This window comes from Manis javanica, chromosome 7, assembly GCF_040802235.1.
Source record: "Manis javanica isolate MJ-LG chromosome 7, MJ_LKY, whole genome shotgun sequence".
NCBI lineage: Eukaryota > Metazoa > Chordata > Mammalia > Pholidota > Manidae > Manis > Manis javanica.
In genome coordinates, this window is record NC_133162.1 from 56,313,261 (window position 1) to 56,335,776 (window position 22,516).

Below are 22,516 nucleotides of genomic sequence, written 5' to 3' on the forward strand. Positions count from 1 at the left end.
ATTGACAAATTTTCTTTCTCTCTTTCCATGCTTCCTTTTTCTTTCTTCCCTTCCTCTCTCCCTCCCTCCCTTCCTTCCTTCCTTCCTTGCTTCCTTCTTTTCTTTCTGCGGTGATGGTGATGAAATGCTAGAGACTTGAGGAATGGCTAAAAGGTCACAAAGATTCTATTTCCTACATCCCCAGCTTCATCAATCACAGTTTATAAAACACTTTTTCTTGTATTGGAAATAGAATGACTGTCTATTTTTTATGAAAAAAGACACACCTATTCTCAAATCCCTTGAGTGACAGAAGGAGCACACATAGTCTATGATTCTAGATTCAGCCTAAATTGCAGCTTCAACCATCTATTGAAGATTTATTCTGTAATCTAATGCTGCCCCTGGAATTACCTACAGTTCATATTCTGAAAAAACATAATGAATGAGAATTAAAATGCCCTTACAAATAACAAATTGGAATCTTTAAACTCATAAGGAATTTCCTTGATGATGTTTATTTACTTCCTATTCTTACTGTACCTGTTCAAGATATGGTGAGCCATCTATCTTTAGCACTATTAATTTTAGGCTATTTGCGTACATAGTAGGTAACTGAGGAAAAGAAAACAAAATAGCAAGCTGATCATAATGCTTATACAATTTCTTTTATTCAAAATAGAAATGTAACTTGATCACATAATCACCTTGCAATTTTCTATACATAGAAGCATTAGCCTGAAAGTTTGCAGATACACAAAGTAGTATGCTGGTAAATTGACTCTACAAAGCCCTGATTTGTAGAGTAAAGCAAGTTTGTAGGAATGCCTTTAATTTCTGGAAAACAAGCCCATCAAATCTTTATTCTAATAGCTTCCAAGGAGAAAATTTTAAGTCGGGACACATAAGTAAATTTTAGGGGTCAGTTTAAATTGTTAACAGGGTTATGATGTTTTTACCTTTCTCTCTAGCATACTCATGCAAACTAGCTTTTCTGTTGAGGAAGAAACTGAGGGATTGAAGAATGTCTGTCAATTCTTTGGTAGGATAAAGCCTTCTTAGATAAGATGAAAAAAATTAGAAAGCAAGTCAGAAAGAAAAAAGATTCAAGAGATAAGAGACAATCAAAACCAGTGCCAAGAGGTTCACATGGAGTGGAACCTGCCACAGAGTAGAAAGAGTAAGAATTCAGTAAATTGTGAATTTTTACATTCTGCAGGTGACTCAACATCCTTTGCTTCATAGACCAAGAAGAGGGGAGCTATGGGCAATAATAAGTTACCACTTCTTGTAGGAGGAGAAAAATAGGGTAGTATGTATTTCCTTTATCAGAAGTGGAGTGTGGCAGGCATATATAGGCATGAAATTGAATTGACATTTGGAATACCTGCCCCCTTCCTGGAGTGAGCACCTAAGATACATCAGCAAGCTTGCCAAGATATATGAAACCTACCAACTGTTCTCTGTGGAGACAGATTTACATAGGAGGATTGAAAGAGCCAGAAGAACCCTGAAACACTTTTTAGTGACTTGGTTTGGGAAGGGAAACTGGAAGACTAAGAGAGACACAGATGGATTTAGATCTCAAGTTGAAGATAGTGGTTTTGGCACAAAAAGCAGAATGTAAAAGTTAAAAACTGCTTATACAGATGCTATTGGAAAATACAGTTTTATTTTATTTATAATGATTTGTTACACTACAGTGATGGATTCCTGATAAGGAATGAAATAATAGGTAATGAAAAACTGGGAAGAGCATGCATGAAAATAGATTTCATCTGATTATTAAAGACTGAATTTGAGGAAGAAAATATATGAAGAAAATCCTACAAGATCAGATACTTTGGAAAATATCAAAGAAAAAAATATTGCTTGCCTAGTAATTCTTGAGAGAAAATAGCAGAAATGAATCAGGAACAAGGTTAGTTCAGCATGTAGCACATTTTCTGACAAAATAAGTGCTCAATAGATTGGTTAAATATATATATATATATATATACACAGTGCTACAGAATACTTTTGAAATAAGGCCTAAATTTTTAATTAAAAAGTAAACCTAAACATTTAAAATAAAGAGGGGAAAATGTCTCATAAATACCAAGATTTGGTGAGATTTACTTAATTACTGGAAAATGGAAACAGGAGAGCACTCTTCTATGGGATATGAGAATTGCTGCACTTTTAGGCTTGGTATTGCCAAGAATAAGTCCCTGACTGTATATTGCCCAAGTTATTCCTCAGTTATGTGTTTGTAGTAAGCAGCTTTGGAGGATGAGTTGATCTTTCTCTAGACAAACAGCAGATTTATTTTTGCCTACTATGCAAGTAGCAAATTCCCCAAGCTCAGTGTTCCTCTCTTCAAAAGCAGCCCACTGCTTATGAAGGCATCCATTTACGACCACTTGCATTATCCCTGTGCAACTTGGAGGGGCATAGGGAGCTAAAGCAAACCAACAGAAAGTTTTGGGTTATGTTTTGTCATGAGTAATGAAGTCCTTTCTCTCTAATTCAGGGATCTCATCTCTTCTGCCAGCATCCATGAAACAATAACAGATTAGTTTATTAGATTGTAAGAAAGGTAAAATCTTAGATGTTTTATATTTTTTGACAAAAATTTGAAGTCTTAAACCCAGTACCTCAGAATGTGACCTTATTTGAAACTAGGGTCTTTGCAGATATAGTCAAGCTAAGATGAAGTCATTAGAATGAGCCCTAATCTGATATTACTGGTGTACATTTTATCTCTTCAGTTTGTCACCACTAAACTAGCCTCACAAAAAATGTTAAAGGGACTTCTTTAAGTGGGAAAGAAAGGGCATGAATTAATAACAAGAACACATATGAATAAATCTCACTGGAAAAGTAAACATACCGTAAAGTTAGTGGTTTAATTATTTATAAAGCCACTATGAAGGTTAAAGGACAAAAATAATAAAAACAACTATGATTACAATGATTGGTTGATGGATTCTCAAGATAAAAAGATGAAAAATATAACATCAGAAATAAAAAGAAGGATCCAACTTCTGGTATTAAAGATTTAAAATGGACTATTACAGATATAAGTTGTTACATGTAAGCTGCATGGTACCACAAAGCAAAAGCCTATAGTGAATACATACAAGATAAAGGGGAATATAAACAAACCACTAAATAAAGTCATCAAACCATAGGGAAGAGACCAAGAGAAAAAAAAAGCAATAGAATACATACAAAAATGCTACAATACAATTAAGAAAATGGCAATAAGCACATACCTATCAGTAATTACTTTACATGTAAATGGACTAAATTCTCCAATCAAAAGATACCGAGTGACTTAATGATAAAAAATAAGACCCATCTCTAAGCTGCTTACAAGAGACACAGTTTAAATGTAAGTACACAAACCGACTGAAAGTAAAGGGAGGGAGAAAGATATTCCATGCATATGGAAACCAAAAGAAAGCTGGAGTAACTATTCTTATATTGTCCAAAATAGACATTAAAACAGGCTATCTTATATAAGAGACAAAGAAGGGCATTACTTAATGATAAAAGGGTCAATACAAGAGGATATAACATTTTATATTTATGCACCTAACGTGTGCAACCAGCAAATAAATACACATAAATATACACAGCAAACATCATCAGACCTAAAGGGAGAAATAGCAATACTATAATAGTAGGTGGTTTTAATATACTTCTTATATCAATGGATAGATCACCCAGACAGTAAATCAATGAGGAAACATTGTCCTTAAATGATAAGCTGAACCAGAAAGGCTTTTTGAAGAGATATTTACAGAACATTCCAACCAAAAGCAACAGAATGCACATTCTTCTTAACTGTGCATGGAACATTTTCCAAGACGGATGAAATTTTAGGTCACAAAACAAGTCTTGATAAATTTAAGAGGACTGAAATCATATGAAGCATCTTTTTCATCCACAATAGTATGAAACTAGAGATTAATTACATCAAGAAAACAGGGAAATTCACAAAATTGTAGAGATTAAGCATCATGCTACTGAACAAGCAATGGGTCAAAGAGGAAAACAAAATTAAAAAATACCTTGAGACAAACAAAATGGTAATGTAGCCAAAATTTATGGGATACAGCAAAAGAAGCTGTAAGAGGCAGATTCTTAGGAATACAGGCTAACCTCATAGAACAAGAAATTTCAAATCAACAACCTAATTTTTTACCTCAAGGAACTAGAAAAAGGACAGATGAAGCTTAAACTTAGTCAAAGGAAGTAACAAATATTAGAACAGAAATAAATAAAATAGACACTAAAAAAACAATAGAAGAGATCAATGAAACTAAGTAGTGGTTCTTTAAAAAGATAAAATTGACTAACCTTTAGCTATACTTGCAAAGAAAGAGAGGATTCAAATAAAATCAGAAATGAAAGAGATGTTACAATGGTTGCCACAGATATGCAAAGGATCATAAGAGACTATTGTGAACAATCATATGCCAACAAATTGGATAACCTAAAAGAAAGAAAATCCAAGAAACAAAACTGAATCATAATATAATACAAAATCTCAACAGACCAATTACTAGCAATTGGATTGAATTCAATTAAAAAACCTTCCATGAAACAAAAGTCCAAGACCAAATGGCTTCACTGGTGACTTTTACCAAACAGTCAAGGAAGAATTAATATGAATTCTTCTCAAACTTTTCCAATAATTAGAAGAGGGAGGAAATTTTCTGAATATATTTTACCAGGCTGGCATTACCTTGATACTAAAAACAGATGAGGACATGATACACACACACACACACACACACAAATTACAGGACAAGATCCCTGATGACAGATGAAAAATCCAGATTCAACAATACATTAAAATATTTTGAGGAATATTAGCAAACAAAATTCAACAACACATTAGAAGAGTCATATGCCAAGATGAAGTGGGATTCATTCCATGGATACAAGAAAGATGGATCAACATTCACAAATCAGCCAATGTGATATACCTTATAAACTAAATGAAGGAAAAATCATGTGATCATCTCAATAGAGGCAGATAAAACATTGGCCAAAATTCAACATCATAAAAATAAATTTATAATAAACACTCAACAAAATGGGTATAGAGGGTAAATGTACCTCAACATAAGACCATGCATGAAAAGCCCACAGCTAACATCATACTTATTGGCAAGAGCCTGAAAGCTCTTCCTCTAAGAGCAAGAACAAGACGAGAATGTCCAGTCTTGTACTTTTATTCAACATACTATTGGAAGACCTAGGTAGAGCATTTAGGCAAGGAAAAGAAATAAAGACATCCAGTTGGAAAGGAATAGGTAAAACTCATTATTTGCAGATGACATGATATTACATATTGAAAACCCAAACACTTCATAAAAAAACTTTCAGAAATAATAAAGGAATTTAGTAAAGTTGCAGGACAAAAAAAATCAAAACACAAAAATCCATTGCATTTCTTTAGGCTAATAATAATGAAATATTGGAAAGAGAAATGAAATACAATCCCATATAATTGCAGCAAAAGAATAAAATACCTAGGAATAAATTTAATGAAGGAGATGAAAGACCAGTAGATTGAAAAGTACATGACATTAATGAAAGAAATTGAAGAACACATAAATAAATGGAAAGTTATGCTGTGTTCAGGGATTGGAAAAATAATTGTTGTTGTTAAAATGTCCATATCATGAAATATCCATAATGTCCAAAGTAATAAATGCACTCAATGCAATCCCTATCAAAATTGCAATAGCATTTTTCACAGAAATAGAATAATCATAAAATTTGTATGGAAATACAGAAAACACAAAATAGACAAAACTATTCTATCTCAGCTATTCCTATAACTATCTTAAAAAAGAAGAACAAAGGAGAGATTCAAGATGGCAGCATGAGGTGAGACAGAGAACTCCTCCCAAAACCACATATAATACAAAAATATAGTTAATACAACTAATCTAAAAGAGTAACAGGAAAGAAGGCTGCACCAGACTGTATACACCTGGAGAACAGAGCAGACCTCATGAAACAGGGTAATGTACAAAAGCCTTGATCTGGTGGATCCCAAGCCTTTCCTCCACCACAAATCACCAGCAAGAGAAAGAGAAACAGAGCAGGGAGAGGGTGGAAGCCTAAGACTGCTGATCACCAAGCCCTGGAGATCTGCTTTGGGAGCACAAGCCTACATTGCATGGTGCTCTGGAGATTAATGGGGTTGGAAAGCTAAGACAGGTGAAATACTTGGAGACACTGAGATTCCAGCCATTTGTGGAGGAAAGGGATCCACATCCAGATGCTTTGGGAAAAAGGAAAGGCAGGCTGTCTGAGAGGATTCTTAGCAGCAAGAGCGCTGCTGAAGGGGTAGGGTTTGCACAGAGCTTGTTGTGTGGGAGAAGGGATAGGTGGACAAGGTTGTCTGGGCATGCTCTGCCCAGAAGGTGGGGAACTTGGAGGAGTTTCAGGCACTGCATTACTCTGGCTGGCTACTCAGCCTGCTGTGCCTTCCTCCTGGCCTGCTGGCACCAGCTGGAGGCCCCACCTATGGCAGCTATAGACACAAAGCACAGAGGCTTACACCTGCTTGTTTGGTGCACTGGTTCTGACAGTGGAGACGGGCACAGTAGCCAGGAAGCAGGAAACAGCTTTTTCCTCCCAACAGGCACCAGCACTGCTCCCCTGTGAACCCTGACATAACTCCAGGGGCTGAACAGCTCCAGACACTAGAGCTTCTGGGAACTAGAGGGCACCACATACAAATATGAAATGTCAAAGGAACCTGGTTCAAACAAAAATCTCACAAACACCAGAAAAAGGGCCAAATGAAACTGAACTCAACAATCTTTCTGAAACATAGTTCAAAATAAAAATCATAAATATGCTCATGGGTACAGAAAAATATTCAAGAACTCAGGGGCAATTTAGGATGGAGATTCAATCATTAAGAAATTCCATATCTGTAATGAAACATATAATGGAGGGATTCTAAAGTAGATTAGATGTAGTAGAAGAGATGATAAATGGAATAGAAATTAGAGAAGAAGAATACAAAGCTGAGGTACAGAGAGAAAAAAAGATCTCTTAAGAATGAAAGAATATTGAGAGAACTGTGTGACCAATCCAAATAGAACAATATTCACATTATAGTGCTACCAGAAGAAGAGGAGGGAGAAAAAGGGATAGAAAGTATCTTTTAGAAGGTAATTGCTGAAAACTTCTCCAATCTGGGAAAGGAAATAGTTTGTCAGGCCATGGAGGTGCACAGATCTCCCAACACAAGGGACCAAAGAAAGAAAACACCAAGACATATAATCATTAAAATGGCAAAGATCAAGGATAAGCACAAACTTTTAAAAGCAGCTAAAGAGAGAAAAAAGATCACATACAAAGGAAAGCACATTAGGTAGGCTATCATCATATTTGTCAACAGAAACCTCACAGGCCAGAAGGGAGTGGTGTGATATATTTAATGCAATGAAGCAGAAGGACCTCAAACCAAGAATACTCTGTCTAGCAAGATTATCATTTATATTTGAAGGGGGATTAAACAATTTTTAGTAAGCAAAAACAGAGAATTAACCTCCCACAAACCACCTCTACAGTGCATTTTGGAGGAACTGCTATAGATGGAATTATTCCTGAGGCTAAATAGCTGTCACCAGGGGAAATAAAATACAGGAAAGAAAGTAAAACAATTAATTACTAAGCCAATGCAAAATCAAATCAACTACCCCCAAACTCAATCAAGGTGTAGACAAAGAGTACAGAATATGACACCTAATATATAAAGAATAGAGAAGGGGGGAAAAAAGGAACCTTTAAGTTGTATTTGTAATAGCATATTAAGAGAGTTAAATTAGACTGGTAGATACTAAGAGATGAACCTTTGGTAACACAAATCTAAAGCCTGCAATGGCAATAAGTACATATAATCACCCTAAATGTAAATGGTCTGAATGCACCAATCAAAATACATAGAGTGACTGAATGGATGAAAAACAAGACTCGTCTATATGCTGCCTACAAAACACTCACTTCAAACCAAAAGACATACACAGACTGAAAGTAAAGCGATGGAAAAAGATATTTCATGGAAAATTATATTCCAACTAATAGGGAAAAAAAGCAGGAGTTGCAGTATTTGTATCCGACAAAATAGACTTCAAAACAAAGAAAGTCACAAGAGACAAAGAAGGACATTACATAATGATAAAGGGGTCAATCCAACATGAGGATATAACTATTATAAGTTATGTATGTACCCAACACAGGAGCACCTACATATTTGGAAAAAACACTGACAGAATTAAAGGAGGGAAATAGTATGCAATGCATTCATTTTAGGAGAGCAACACACCACACACTCCAAAGGATATATCAACCAGAAAGAAAGTAAGTAAAGAGACAGAGGCACTGAACAACACATTAGAACAAATGGACCTAACGGACATCTACAGAACACTCCATCCAAAAGCAACAGGATACATATTTTTCTCAAGTGCACATGGAACATTTTCAAGAATAGATCATATATGAGGCCACAAAAAGGGCCTCAGTAAATTCAGATTGAAATTATACCAACCAGCTTCTCAGATCACAAAGGTATGAAATTAGAAATAAATTACACAAAGAAAATGAAAAAGCCCACAAACATATGGAGGCTTAATAACATTCTCCTAAATAATCAATGGATCAATGACCAAAGAAAACAGAGATCAAGCAATATATGGAGACAAATGACAACAATAACTCAACCCTACAAAATCTGTGAGACACAGCAAAGGCCATGCTAAAAGGGAAGTATATTGCAATATAGGCCTACCTCAGGAAAGAATAACAATCCCAAATAGTCTAAACTCACAATTAATGAAACTAGAAAAAGAAGAATAAATAAGTCCCAAAGTCAGTAGAAGAAGGGGCATAATAAAGATTAGAGCAGAAATAAATAAAATTGAGAACAATAAAACAATAGAAAGAATCAATGAAAGCAGGAGCTGGTTCTTTGAGAAAATAAACAAAATAGATAAACCCTGAGCCAGACTTACTAAGAAAAGAAAAGAGATTCTACACATATAAACAGAATCAGAAATGAGAAAGGAAAAATCACTAAGGACACCACAGAAATACAAAGAATTATGAGAGACTACTTTGAAAAATTATATGATAACAAACTGGATAACCTAGAAGAAATGGACAACTTTCTAGAAAAATGTGACCTTCCAAGGCTGACCCAAGAAGAAACAGAAAATCTGAATAGACCTATTACCAGTAAGGAAATTAAATTGGTAATGAAAAATTATATAAGAACAAACTCCTGGACCAGATGGCTTCACTGCTGAATTTTACTTAGTGACAACCTAATACCCATCCTCTTTAAAGTTCTTCAAAAAAGGAGAAGACAAGAGAATACTTCCAAACTCATTCTATGAGGTCAGCATTCACTCTAATACCAAAACCAGGCAAACACACCACAAAAAAAGAAAATTACAGACCAATATCCCTGATGAACATAGATGCAAAAATACTCAACAAAATATTAGCAAACTGAATTCAAAAACACATCAAAAAAGATCATCCACCATGATCAAGTACAAATTATTCCAGGAATGCAAGGATTGTACAATATTGGAAAATCCATCAACATCAGCCAACACATCAACAAAAAGGACAAAAACCAAATGATCATCTCCATAGATGCTGAAAAAGCATTCGACATAATTCAATATCCATTGATAAAAACTCTCAACAAAATAGGTATAGAGGACAAGTACCTCAACATAATAAAGGCCATATATGAAAAACCCACAGCCAGCAAGAAGCTGAAAGCTTTTCCATTAAGATAGCGAACAAGACAAGGATGCCTGCTCTTCCCACTTATATTCAACATAGTTCTGGAGGTCCGAGCCATGGCAATCAGACAACACAAAGAAATAAAAGGCATCCAGATTGGCAAGGAAGAAGTTAAACTGTCCCTGTTTGCAGATGACATGATACTGTACACAAAAAACCCTAAAGAATCTACTGCAAAACTATTAGATCTAATATCTGAATTCAGCAAAGTTGTGGGATACAAAATTAATACACAAATCTGTTGCATTCCTATACATTAATGATGAGCTACCAGAAAGAGAAATGAGGAAAACATTTCCACTCACAATTGCATCAAGAGGAATAAAATACCTAGAAATAAACCCGACCAAGGAAGTGAAAGACCTATACTCTGAAAACTGCAAGACACTCATGAGAGAAATTAAAGAAGATACTAGTAAATGGAAACACATCCCGTGATCATGAATAAGAAGAATTAATATTGTCAAAATGGCCATCCTACCTAAAGCAATCTACAGATTCAGTGCAATGCCTAACAAAATACCAACAGCATTCTTCAATGAACTAGAGCAAGTTGTTCTAAAATTCATATGGAACCACCAAAGACCCCAAATAGCCAAAGCAATCCTGAGAAGGAAGAATAAAGCTGGGGCAATTATGCTCTCTGACTTCAAGCTCTACTACAAAGCCACAGTAATGAAGACAATTTGGCACTGGCACAAGAACAGACCCATAGACCAATAGAACAGACTGGAGAGCCCAGATATGAACCTAAGCATTTATGGTCAATTAGTATACGATAAAGGAACCATGGATATACAATGGGGAAATGACAGCCTCTTCAACTGGTGTTGGCAAAACTGGACAGCTACACGCAAGAGAGTGAAACTGGATTATTGTCTAACCCCATATACAAAGTAAACAAAATGGATCAAAGACCTGAATGTAAGTCATGAAACCATAAAATTCTTAGAAGAAAACATCTCTCAAATCTCTCAAATATAAATATGAGCAAGTATTTCCTTAATGCATCTCCTCTGGCAAGGGAAATAAAATCAAAATGAACAAATAGGACTACATCATGCTAAAATGTTTCTGTACAGCAACGGACACCATCAGCAGAACAAAAAGGTATCTTACAGTATGGGAGAGTAAATTTGTAAATGACATATCTGACAGGGGTTAACATCCAAAATATATAAAGAACTCACATGCCTCAACACCAAAAAAGCAAATAAGCTTATTAAAAAATGGGTGGAGGATATGAACAGACACTTCTCCAAAGAAGAAATTCAGTTGGCGAAAAGGCACATGAAAAAATGCTCCACATCGCTAATTATCAAGGAAATGCAAATAAAAACCACAATGAGATATCACCTCACACCAGTTAAGATAGCCAACATAGAAAAGACTAGGTACAACCAATGCTGGAGAGGAAGCAGAGAAAGGGGATCCCTCCTACACTGCTGGTGGGAATGTAAGTTAGTTCAACCATTGTGGAAAGCAATATGAAGGTTCCTCAAAAAACTAAAAATAGAAATACTGTTTGACCCGGATCTCCACTCCTAAGAATTTACCCAAAGAAAGTAACTTCTCAGATTCAAAAAGACATATGCACCCCTATGTTTATTGCAGCATTATTTACAATAGCCAAGATATGGAAGCAACCAAAGTGTTCATCAGTAGATGAATGGATAAAGAAGCAGTGGTACATAAACACAATGGAATACTATTAAGCCATAAGAAAGAAACAAATCCTACCATTTGCAACAACATAGATGGAGCTAGAGGGTATTTGCTCAGTGAAATAAGTCAGGCAGAGAAAGACAAGTATCAAATGCTTTCCTCCTTTGTGGAGTATAACATTGAAGCAAAACTGAAGGAACAAAACAGCAGCAGACTCACAGACTCCCAAGATGGGACTAGTAGTTACCATAGGGGAGGGGTGAGGAAGGAGGGGTCAGGGACGGAGGGAGAAGGGGATTGTGGTGTATCATGATTGGTGCACATGGTGTGTGTGGGGTCACGGGAAGACAGTGTAGCTCAGAGAAGGCAAACAGGGACTCTGTGGCATCTTACTACACTGATGGACAGTGACTGAAATGGGGTATGAGGGGGACTCAATAATAGGGGTGAATGTAGTAACCACATTGTTTTTCTTTTGAAACCTTCATAAGAGTTTATATCAGTGATACCTTAATAGAAGAAAAAAAAGAACATAGTGAGAGGTATCACACACCCTAATTTCAGACTATATGATAAGTTATAATAATTAAAACAGTTTTCTTTTGGCATGAAAACAGACATATAGATCAATGAAACAAAATAGAGAGCCCAGAAATAAACTCACTTGTGTAGGATCAAGTAATTTATGACAAAGGATCCATGAATATATAGTGGAGAAAAGACAATCTCTTCAGTAAATGATGTTGGAAAAACTGGATGGCCATATGCAACAGAATGGACCACTATGCCGTACACAAATATTAACTCAAAATGGATGAAAGACGTAAATGTAAGACCTAAAGCCATAAAACTCCTAGAAGAAAGAATAAGCTGGAAATATTTACAGGCATCCTGGAGGCACAGAGAAGAGAATCAGTCTGTGAAGGGGAAATGAGGGGAGGGCAGGGACAGGAGGAAGACAAAAAGAGGGAAAAGCATCCTTGGGAGCCAGACACAGGAAACAGAATTAGTTAAAGCCCTTCCCTGCAAGGAGGGAAGAGAGAGGTGGGAGGGAGGGGCATTTGCCTGTGGGCAGGGAGATAGGAGGGGGTGTGCACCTCCTAGAAGAAAGCATAAACTGGATACAAAGAAGAACAATCCCTTGCTGCAGCCTCTGCCTAAGGACTAATTTGAAAATATGTATGCATCCCTAAGTTTGACACAGGTCTTGGTGATGGTTTTTTGAATCAGACACCAAAAGCAAAATAAAAGCTATATCAAACTAAAAAGCTTCTGCATAGTAAAGGAAACCAACAAAATGAAAATGCATCCTACTGAATAGGAGAAATTATTGCAAAGCATTTATATGATAAGGTGCTAATATCCAGAATATATAAAGAATGAATACAACTCAATAGCAAAAACAAAACAAAGACAATTAAAAAATGAGCAGAATATCTGAATAGACAGATTCAGATATTCTTTTCCAAGGAAGATATACAGATTCCAATAGGCACACGAAAAGGTGCCCAACATCAATAATCATCATGGAAATGCAAATCAAAACCACAATGAGATGCCATCTCATACCTGTTAGAATGACTATTTTGAAAAGACAAAACAAAACAAAACCAAGTGTTCTCAAGGATTTGGAGAAAGGGAATCCTTGTGCTTGCTCTGTTGGTGGGAATGTAAATTGATACAACCACTATTAAAAACAGCATGGAAGTTTCTGAAAAATTAAAAATAGATCTACTATATGATCCTGCATTTCCTCTTGTGGGTATTTATGTGAAGCAAACAAAGACACTAATTGAAGAGATGTATGTACTCCCAAGTTCATTGCAGCATTGTCTACAATGCACTAAGTGTCTCAGTGGATGAATGGATACAGAAGACGTAGTATATATCTACAATGGAACATTATTCAGCCATAAAAAAGAATGAAAGCCATTTGTGACAACATGGATGTATCTCAAGGTCATTCTGCTAAGTGAAATAAGTCAAGAAAGAAAATGCCATATGATCTCTCTTACATGTGGGGAAATAATATTGGGGAAATTACAATCTCTAGATACAGAAAATAGATTGGTAGTTGCAAGAGGTAGGGTATGAGGGTGAGTAATGGGTGACCTGTCCTTTTTTTTAATTTAAATAAATTGAATTAAAATGTAAACACTTTTAAAGCAAAAATTTTTAGCATCTAAATGTTTTAAATGTTTTAAATATTTAATATTTTTTCAAATGCCAAAAATAAAACAAAATAAAAAAACCAAAAATCAAATAGGTTGTGATTAAAGTGATCAAATGATGAGAGATCATAAGGAGGCCAGTGTTAGAGGAGAGGTGTATTTAATCTTTGGAGGCAGAAAGAATTGGGTTTAAATATTATCTCCACCATTTACTAGCTGTGTCAGTTGTGAAAGTCCTGTTACTTTACTAAATCTCTATTTTTCTCATCTATAAAGAAGGGGTAAAAACCTATTTGGTTGTAAATTATGAATTACATGCAAAATATACTCAGGCACGAACTTATGCAAATATACATAAAAGGCTTAGCAAAAATAGGTGTTCAACAAATGGAAGCTCTTTTTACTACTTAGAAGATAATAAATGAAGGAAAAGATTGGCCTATATGGGAGCAAATAAAAAATATAGTAAAATTGTATTTTCTATTCTTAATAATAGGCAATCACTAAATGAGCATTATGTGTCAAGTACTTCCTCAGAATTTACATGTATTAATTTACTTAATCCTGACAACAATCTTTGACATAGGTATTCTTGTGATTACCTTTTAACAAATGAGAAAACAGACACAAAGCAGTTATTTTCTGAATTCCACACAGATGATGAGTTCAAGAGTCAGGATTCAAAGCTGTAACTCTAGTGTTCATGGTTTCAATACCATTTTATATGTCATCTCTTTTAGAATCAGTGGTTCATTATCAGCTAGTCATGTAGTCTGTGACAGTGAATCTATTTTCCTTTATGAGTGATCCTAGAATTACTAAACAGTTATTTTAGGTAAGGCAATTCCAGAAAATAATTTTCTACCCAGCAGCATCTTCTGCATTGAATGTTCTCCTTGGCCAGGAGAACATTCTTAATAAACGTTTTTGCCTTCTCAGTGATTGATTAGAGTTTAGAATTTGTTTTTGGACTCCAGAGTAAGACAACTGGGAGATGTGTCCCACCTATTTACTTGGCTAGTTACTTGACATCAGGCCCAAGAAATTTAAGGGACATCAGTTACTTGACATCAGGCCCAAGAAATTCAATGGAATCCTATTTTTTGACATTATGGCCTGCAAAGTCATCTAAACATTTTTTGGTGGCAGTGTTGTAGTCATTTCATATTAAGTTTTCAGGAATTTTGATTGCTGATTGCTAAACATAGCCATTATTAGATTATATAAACATACAAATAAATTATATTTAAACAAGGGTTACAAATACTCAAAATACACTATTTTACTACATTTTACTATTATCTAGTTCTTGAGGTTATTGACATCAATTTTCTCTGTGTTAGAAACAACATAAAACAGTGTGCTATCACATGTCTCTTCTAAATTCTGTGTCAGTGACATCAAGTTGGTAGCTTAAAATTGGCCATAGTGGGAGCATTTATTCCACAGAAATCAGTTAACTAATGCTACAAATCAGGATTCCCCTGTTCCCTCCCAGCTGTTTGTTAAATTTTTATCTGCACATGACTACAAAGCTAACAGACTGTAGTCCTAACCCCCTTCTAATCTCATACCCTAGTACTGTCATTTGAACTGCTATTTATAGGATTTCAAAAGTATATTTGAAACATGATTTGCCAGTAGTTGGTGTTATTAAGGATTCACACACATTGCTTAATGAGGATTTCTGTGCTCTCTCAGGAATCTCACATAGATCATTAAATTGAAATTTTTATTTTTCAAATAAAATATTTGAAAGAAATAGTATTTGCTTTTTATTTGAAGAAACTAATAATCAACTTACAGTTTTTACTTCCATAAACTTTTGCCATTCCTATTCTTTGAAATCTCACTTTTTATTAGCTCTTTGTATTCATAAAAATAATTTTTGGTCACCGAGCTCATTTCTTCTTGTTATTTTCTAGCTCATCACATAAGTGCAAGAGGGCACATTAATAAAGGGATAGCGGTGGTGAAAAATCTCTTGGGAAACCAGAGGGAAACTTAAAGTTAGCAAGAGGGAAAAGTTTAAGAGGGAATAAAAAGGAAGAAGAGGCAATGTTGCTTAATATTTGAGTGATCAAGCTCTGAAGTCAAACTGTTATGATCCAAATTTCACCTCTGCCAATTACTACAATGAGACTTTGAGCAAGTTATTCAACCTCTCTGTTCCTTAATTTCCACCTTTATAAAATGAGGACAATAATTGGACCCATTTCATATAGTTGCTGTGCAATACAGAATAATGAATGTAAATTGCAGAAAATTACTGGTACATGGTAGGTATTATGTGTTTATAACTAATCCCTCTTTATATCAAAAGACAGAAGTTTTCTCCCGAAAACAACAAATAGGTGAGTCTGTCATTTCTTACACACTTTCAATCAAGACTTTGTTTAGTCAGTAATACCTAAAGTAGCTCATATATTCATTCTATAGAAAATTTAAACTTTGGGGCATGTGTGTCCAAAACGATTATTCCTCAAATTTTAACTATATACACACTGCATGAGCTGTTGAAGTTGGAAAATGGATAAACATAATGGTACTGGAAAATTTATTCAATCTATCTGAATATGCCACTTACAAATCAATTGTGTGGTGACCTACTTGAATCATTGAAAGAGCCAACTAAATGATGTCTTGTATGAGCTGGTGGCTACCTGGCTGTATGTAGACAAAGCCCTTGCAATGAATACTTGGGATCAAAACCCAAAAGGGCATAGTTGACTTGTTCTAGAGTGTATAGTGCTAATATTTTAAAATGTGATTAAAGAGCTATGAATTTTTGTTATAATTAAATATACAGGATCCCAATGGAGTTATCCCTATTTTTTTACATTTCTCTATTATCTACTGATTAAAGATTAATTATGAGTGAGAATAATTTGATTTGAGGTTTTATATATAACCAAAGGTTAAAAAACATGAAAAACTACATAAAGCAAAGGACAATTTTACAATGTTTTATGAAATACTAATGGCAACAGCAATGCACTGTTTACTTTTGTTCTAAGCTATTAAACCCATTGGCTATAACTATAATCTGTTTTTATTCTCTTCTTATTTAGAGATTATAATTATCAGTGTGTTTTGAGTGTATAGAGTTTCCTAGGAGGTGTGTTTCCAGAGAAGGAAATTTGTGGACATTTGCTCACTAAATTGTACTAAACGTGAATCTCATACATTGTTATTTCAATCATGTAACTATACCGCCTTACAAAATTAAGATATAAGAATAGTAGGCCAACTCATTATCATTATTACTTTATAATGATAATACAAGAATTTTTACTCTGACACCAATTTAACTTTCTGTTCTAAGTAGCAAAAATACTTAGGATAATGAAAACTATATATGAGAAAACCTACATTTAATCAGTTAGTTTGAGACTGAATTTACTAGTACATCCAATATGACTCATGTGCATCATTTGGGAAGGGATGAGTATATTTTTTATATGGAGTCTCCATCATTATTTAATTTGTTTTTCCTCTTGGATTCCCTAATTACTTCTTTATCCCTCATCAAGAAGGCATTTGAATATAAGGAAAAAATATTTTTTTAACTGTAAATAAGGTGTATGTGTATGGCAAAGGTCCTGAAAAACCACAGTTAACTCTCAATTCAGGATAATTATTAAAATTTTATCTTAGGTAACTCAACAGGTTTTTTGTGAGTCAAAGATAAATGTTTGTTTCAGAAACTTAATGTGGTATGTTTGTGTGTATTTGGGTGGCATTTTATAGTAGCACCATGATTTGTCATTGTCCTATGAAGGCTGAGTATATGCATATGATGTTGGTGATTGCTGATTCTCTAGGAATAGAGTCTCTTAGGAGCCCATATTCTAAGAATAGATACATCCTACCTTACCTTCATCTTATTGCTTTGTCTTCCCTTTTTGCATCTTACTTCCCATTTCTCTATCTGCAGATTTTCAGTTCTGTACAAGTTTTTGTCCTGTCCTGGTAAGGGAGGACTCATCCATATGGCTGGTTTAGGCACATCAGACATGTAAAAAGGCTTATGAAATGTGTGCCTTCCTGCCTATATCAGCCTGATTTTTCTGAAGAGATGTCACCTGCGCACAAGAGGGCTTTTAATGTCTGTTTATTACTGACAATGAATAATGGACCCACTGCTTTAATTGTAAGTGTATACAGAGTGGCAACAATCATGATATTGTTACACTTATAAAAACAAATAATAAAATAATACTACAAATAAAACCAACAGAAAGATAGAATTAAGTCAACAATAAACAGATTTCTGTTTCTCATTCTTCTCACTCCCAATCAGGAAAAATATCCATCATTTTATCAGACTAGGGATAGCAGTTGAAATAACTGTTGTGTTTACCTAGGGAAAAGATATGAAGTGGGAAATCAGAAAATTTATTAGCTAAAAGATTGACTGTGAAGCAACTGTCTCATATTTCTAATAGAAGCTAATCCTCATATATTGGGGAAACTAATTTTAGATGATAGTTCAAAATTAATTCAGTGGAGAAGGGAGGGTCATTTTAACAAATGGTGCCGAAACAATTACAAGTTTATATTCCACCCCCAAAAGGAACTTCAATCCATACCCTGTACTATATATAAAAATCAAAATGGATCACAAATACAAAGATAATACCTAAAACTATAAAACCTCTAGAAGAAAATATCATGGAAAATATTTGTGATCTCATGTTAGGCAAACATTTCTTCAGTGTGACATCAAAAGCACAACCTGTAAGAACTGAGCTTCAACAGACTAGCAGAGCAACTTTTCCACAGCTAAATATATTAAGAAAAAGCCACACTGGGAAGGATAGGAGGTACAGAGATGTGGTCTGGACCCAAACCGCATAAAGTGTGATCCACAGGCAGGAGGGATATCACAGGTGTGGAGGTCCTCTTTGAGGAGTAAGGGACAACCCCTGCCCTGGGGAACTGCACTGGTAAGGTGACTACCCATAATATCTGGCTTTGAAAACTATCAGGGCTCAACTCTGGAAGAGCTGTAGGGTTATAGGAAACTGAGGCTCTGCACCTAAAGGGCCCTCACACAATATCACTTATTCCAGTACCTAACACAAAAGCAGCAGTTTGAAAAGTACCTGGGTTATACATGGAGATTTATTAGCTAACTTTAAGGCTTGTGCTGGAGAGGGAGAGATCTGTAGGAACTTTCTACAGTAACAAAAGTGTTTGCAGGTGCCACTTTATGGTCCTACTTTAACCTAGCTGGCTGGAAATGGGCAGGAGTGAGTTCTGACACTCTCCATCTACCTTCTAACACCACTTACCCTGACCGAGAATTCTCCTGTGGACCCACCCCACCCATCCAGCTTCCCCCAGCAGGTACCCCTCCAAAGTGGCTCCTGCCCTGCCACACCTGGCAGGCAGCCTCAGTTGGGACTGGCTTCCTCACAAAGTGACTACTGCCCTGCAACATCTGGCAGACAGCCCCAGCAGGACCGGTGACCCTCCAAAATAACTCCTGCCCTGGGTAGGAGGGGCAGCCCCACCCTCCAGCATACCTGCAGCAGTTGTGGCTGGGTTTCTTAGCCAGCTGTGCCAGGGGCCAACCCTACCCACCAACACTCCTGCAGTATGCTCCAGTTACACAGCCCACATAGGGGACAAGCCTGGATCACCTGGACTAATGGCCAGGGGTTTGTGGTACAGGACCCCACAGGATGCTTTCTACTTACGGCCACTACTTTGAAGACCAGGTGAAGAGCTGACCTAATTCATTTATACAAACACAAAGAATCAAACAAATAAAGAGACAGAGGAATATGCTCCAAATGAAAGAACAAGAAAAGAATCACACAAAAAGAACTAAGTGAAACAGAGATAAGCAAACTACTTGATAAAGAATTCAAAGAAATGGTCATAAAGATGCTTACCAGAATTGAAACAGGGCTGGATGAACTCAGTGAGAACTTCAACAAAGAGAAAATATAAAAAAGAATCAGAGATGAATAATATAATAGTTGAAATGAAAAAATACACTAGTGGGAATCGACAGGAGATTAGAGGATCCAAAAAGACACATCAGCAATCTGGAAGATTGGGTAAGGGAAATCTCCAAACTGAATAGCAAAAAAGAAAAAAAATTTTAAATAAGAGGATAGGATAAGGGACTTCTGAGACAACATCAAGCATACTAACATTTGCATTTCAGTGGTCCCAGAAGAAGAAGAGATTTAAAAGGGCAGAAAAATTATTTGAAGAAATAATAGCTGAAAATTTCCCTAACCTGGGGGAGGAAACAAACATTCAGGTCCATGAAGCTCAGAGATTCCCAAACAAAATGAATCCAAGAGGGTCCACACCAAGACACATTATAATTAAAATGTCAAAAGAAAAAAAGAGAAAATCTTAAAATCAGCAGAGAAAAGCAGTTAGTTATGAACATAGGGCCATCAGCTGATTTTTTAGCAGAAACTACAGGCCAGAAGGGAGTGGCATGATATATTCAAAGTGATGAAAGGGAAAAATCCTACAACCAAGAATACTCTACCTGGCAAGGTTATCATTCAGAATTGAAGAAGAGATAAAAAGTTTCCCAGACAAACAAAAATTAGAAGAGTCAGTCACCACTGAACCAGCCTTACAAGAAATTTTAAAGGGACTTCTTTAAGCATAAAATAAAAGGCCGTAACTAGAAGAAAATTATGAAAGGAAAAAATTTACTGGTAAAATCAAACATACAGTAAAGGAAGTAGTTAATCACTTTAAAACTATTGTAAAGGTTAAAAGGCAAAAGTAGTAAAATCAGTTATATCTACAAAACTAATTTAAAAGTAAAAGTTGTAAAATATGTCATGTACATAAAATGTAAATGGGGGAGTAAAATTTAGTGCTTTTAGAATGTGTTTGAATTTAAGGAGCCATCAAATTAGATTGTAATATACATAAAATGTTAAATATATGAACCTCATGATAACCAAAACCAAAAACTGTAATAGATGCATGAACATAAAGAAAAAGGAATCCAAGCATAACACCAAAGATAGTCATCAAATCATAAGGGAAGAGAGCACGATAAGGAGAAAGGAACAAAAGAACCTACAAAAGCAACCAGAATACAATTAACAAAATAGGCATAAGTACATACCTGTAAATAATTAGTTTAAATGCAAATAGAATAAATGATCCAATCAAAAGACTTTGGGTGACTGATTGGATAAAATAGACAAGATTCATCTATATGCTGCCTCCATGATTCTCATTTAAGACCTAAAGACCCATACAGACTGAAAATGAAGGGATGGTAAAAGATATGAATGGAATGAAAAATGGAATGAAATGGAATGAAAAAAAAGTTGAGGTAGCAATATTTATATCAGACAAAATAGACTTTAAAACAAAGAGTTAACAGAAGATAAGAAAGAGTATTACATAATAATAAAGTGATTATTCCCTAGGATAGATAAATGTTATGTCACAAACAAATCTCACTAAATTTAAGAAGATTGAAATCATATCAAGCATTTTTTCTGAACATAACAGCATGAAAAATAGAAATCAATTATGAGAAATTAACTAGAAAAAAACATACATGGAAGCTAAACAACATAAAATTAGAAATGAAAGAGAAGTTATAGTTGACACTAGAGAAATACAAAGGATTATGAGACTACTATGAAAAATTATATGTCAACAAATTGGACACCCTAAGAGAAATGGATAAATTCCAAGAAATATACAACCTTCTAAGACTGAATGAGGAAGAAACAGAAAATATGAACAGATTACTAGAAATGAAATTAAATTAGTAATCAGAAAACTCCCAACAAACAAAAGTCCAGGATCAGATGGCTTCACAAGTACATTCTACCAAATATTTAAAGAAGAGTTAATACCTACTCTTTTCAAACCATTCCAACAATTTGAAGAGGAAAGAATGTTTCCAAATTCATTCTAAGAAGCCAGCATTACCCTGATGCTAAAACTAGTCAAGGACAGCACAGCACAAAAAAAGGAAAATTGCAGGCCAATATCTCTGCTGAACATAGATGTAAAAATTCTTAACAAAATATTGGCAAACCAAATGCAACATACATTTAAAGGATCATACACCATGAACACATGTAATTTATTCCAGGGATACAAGGATGGTTCATTATCTGCAAAAGAATCACTGTAATATACCACATTAACAAAAGAAAAAATAAAAATCATATGATCATTTCAATAGATGCAGAAATGACATTTGACAAAATTCAACATCCATTTGTGAATAAAACTCAACAAAGTGGGTATATAGGGAACTTACTTAAACATAATAAAAGCCATATATGACAACCCACAGCTAACATCATACTCAATGATAAAATACTGAAAGCTTTTCCTCTGTGATCAAAAGCAAGATTAACATAGCCATTCATTTCACTTTCATTCAACATACTACTGGAAGTACTAGCCACAGTAATCAGACAAGAAAAATTAATAAATGGTAAGGAAATTAACAAATTGGTAAGGAAGATGTAAAACTGTCACTATTTGAAAATGACATGATACTATATATAAAAAACCTTAAAGACTCCACCAAAAAACTATTAGAAGTATAAAAAATTAAATGAATTCAGTAATGTTACAGGATACAAAATTAATATTCAGGTATTGTTACATTGCTATACACTAGTAACAAACTAGGAGAAAGAGAAATTAAGAAAACAATCTCATTTACAATTGTATCCAAAAGAATAAAATACCAATAAATAAATTTAATCAAGGAAGTGAAAGAACTGTATTCTGTAAACTATAAGATGTTGATAAAAGAAATTGTGAAAGACACAAATGGAAAGATATAACATGTTCATGTATTAGAAAAATTAATATTGTTAAAATATCCATAC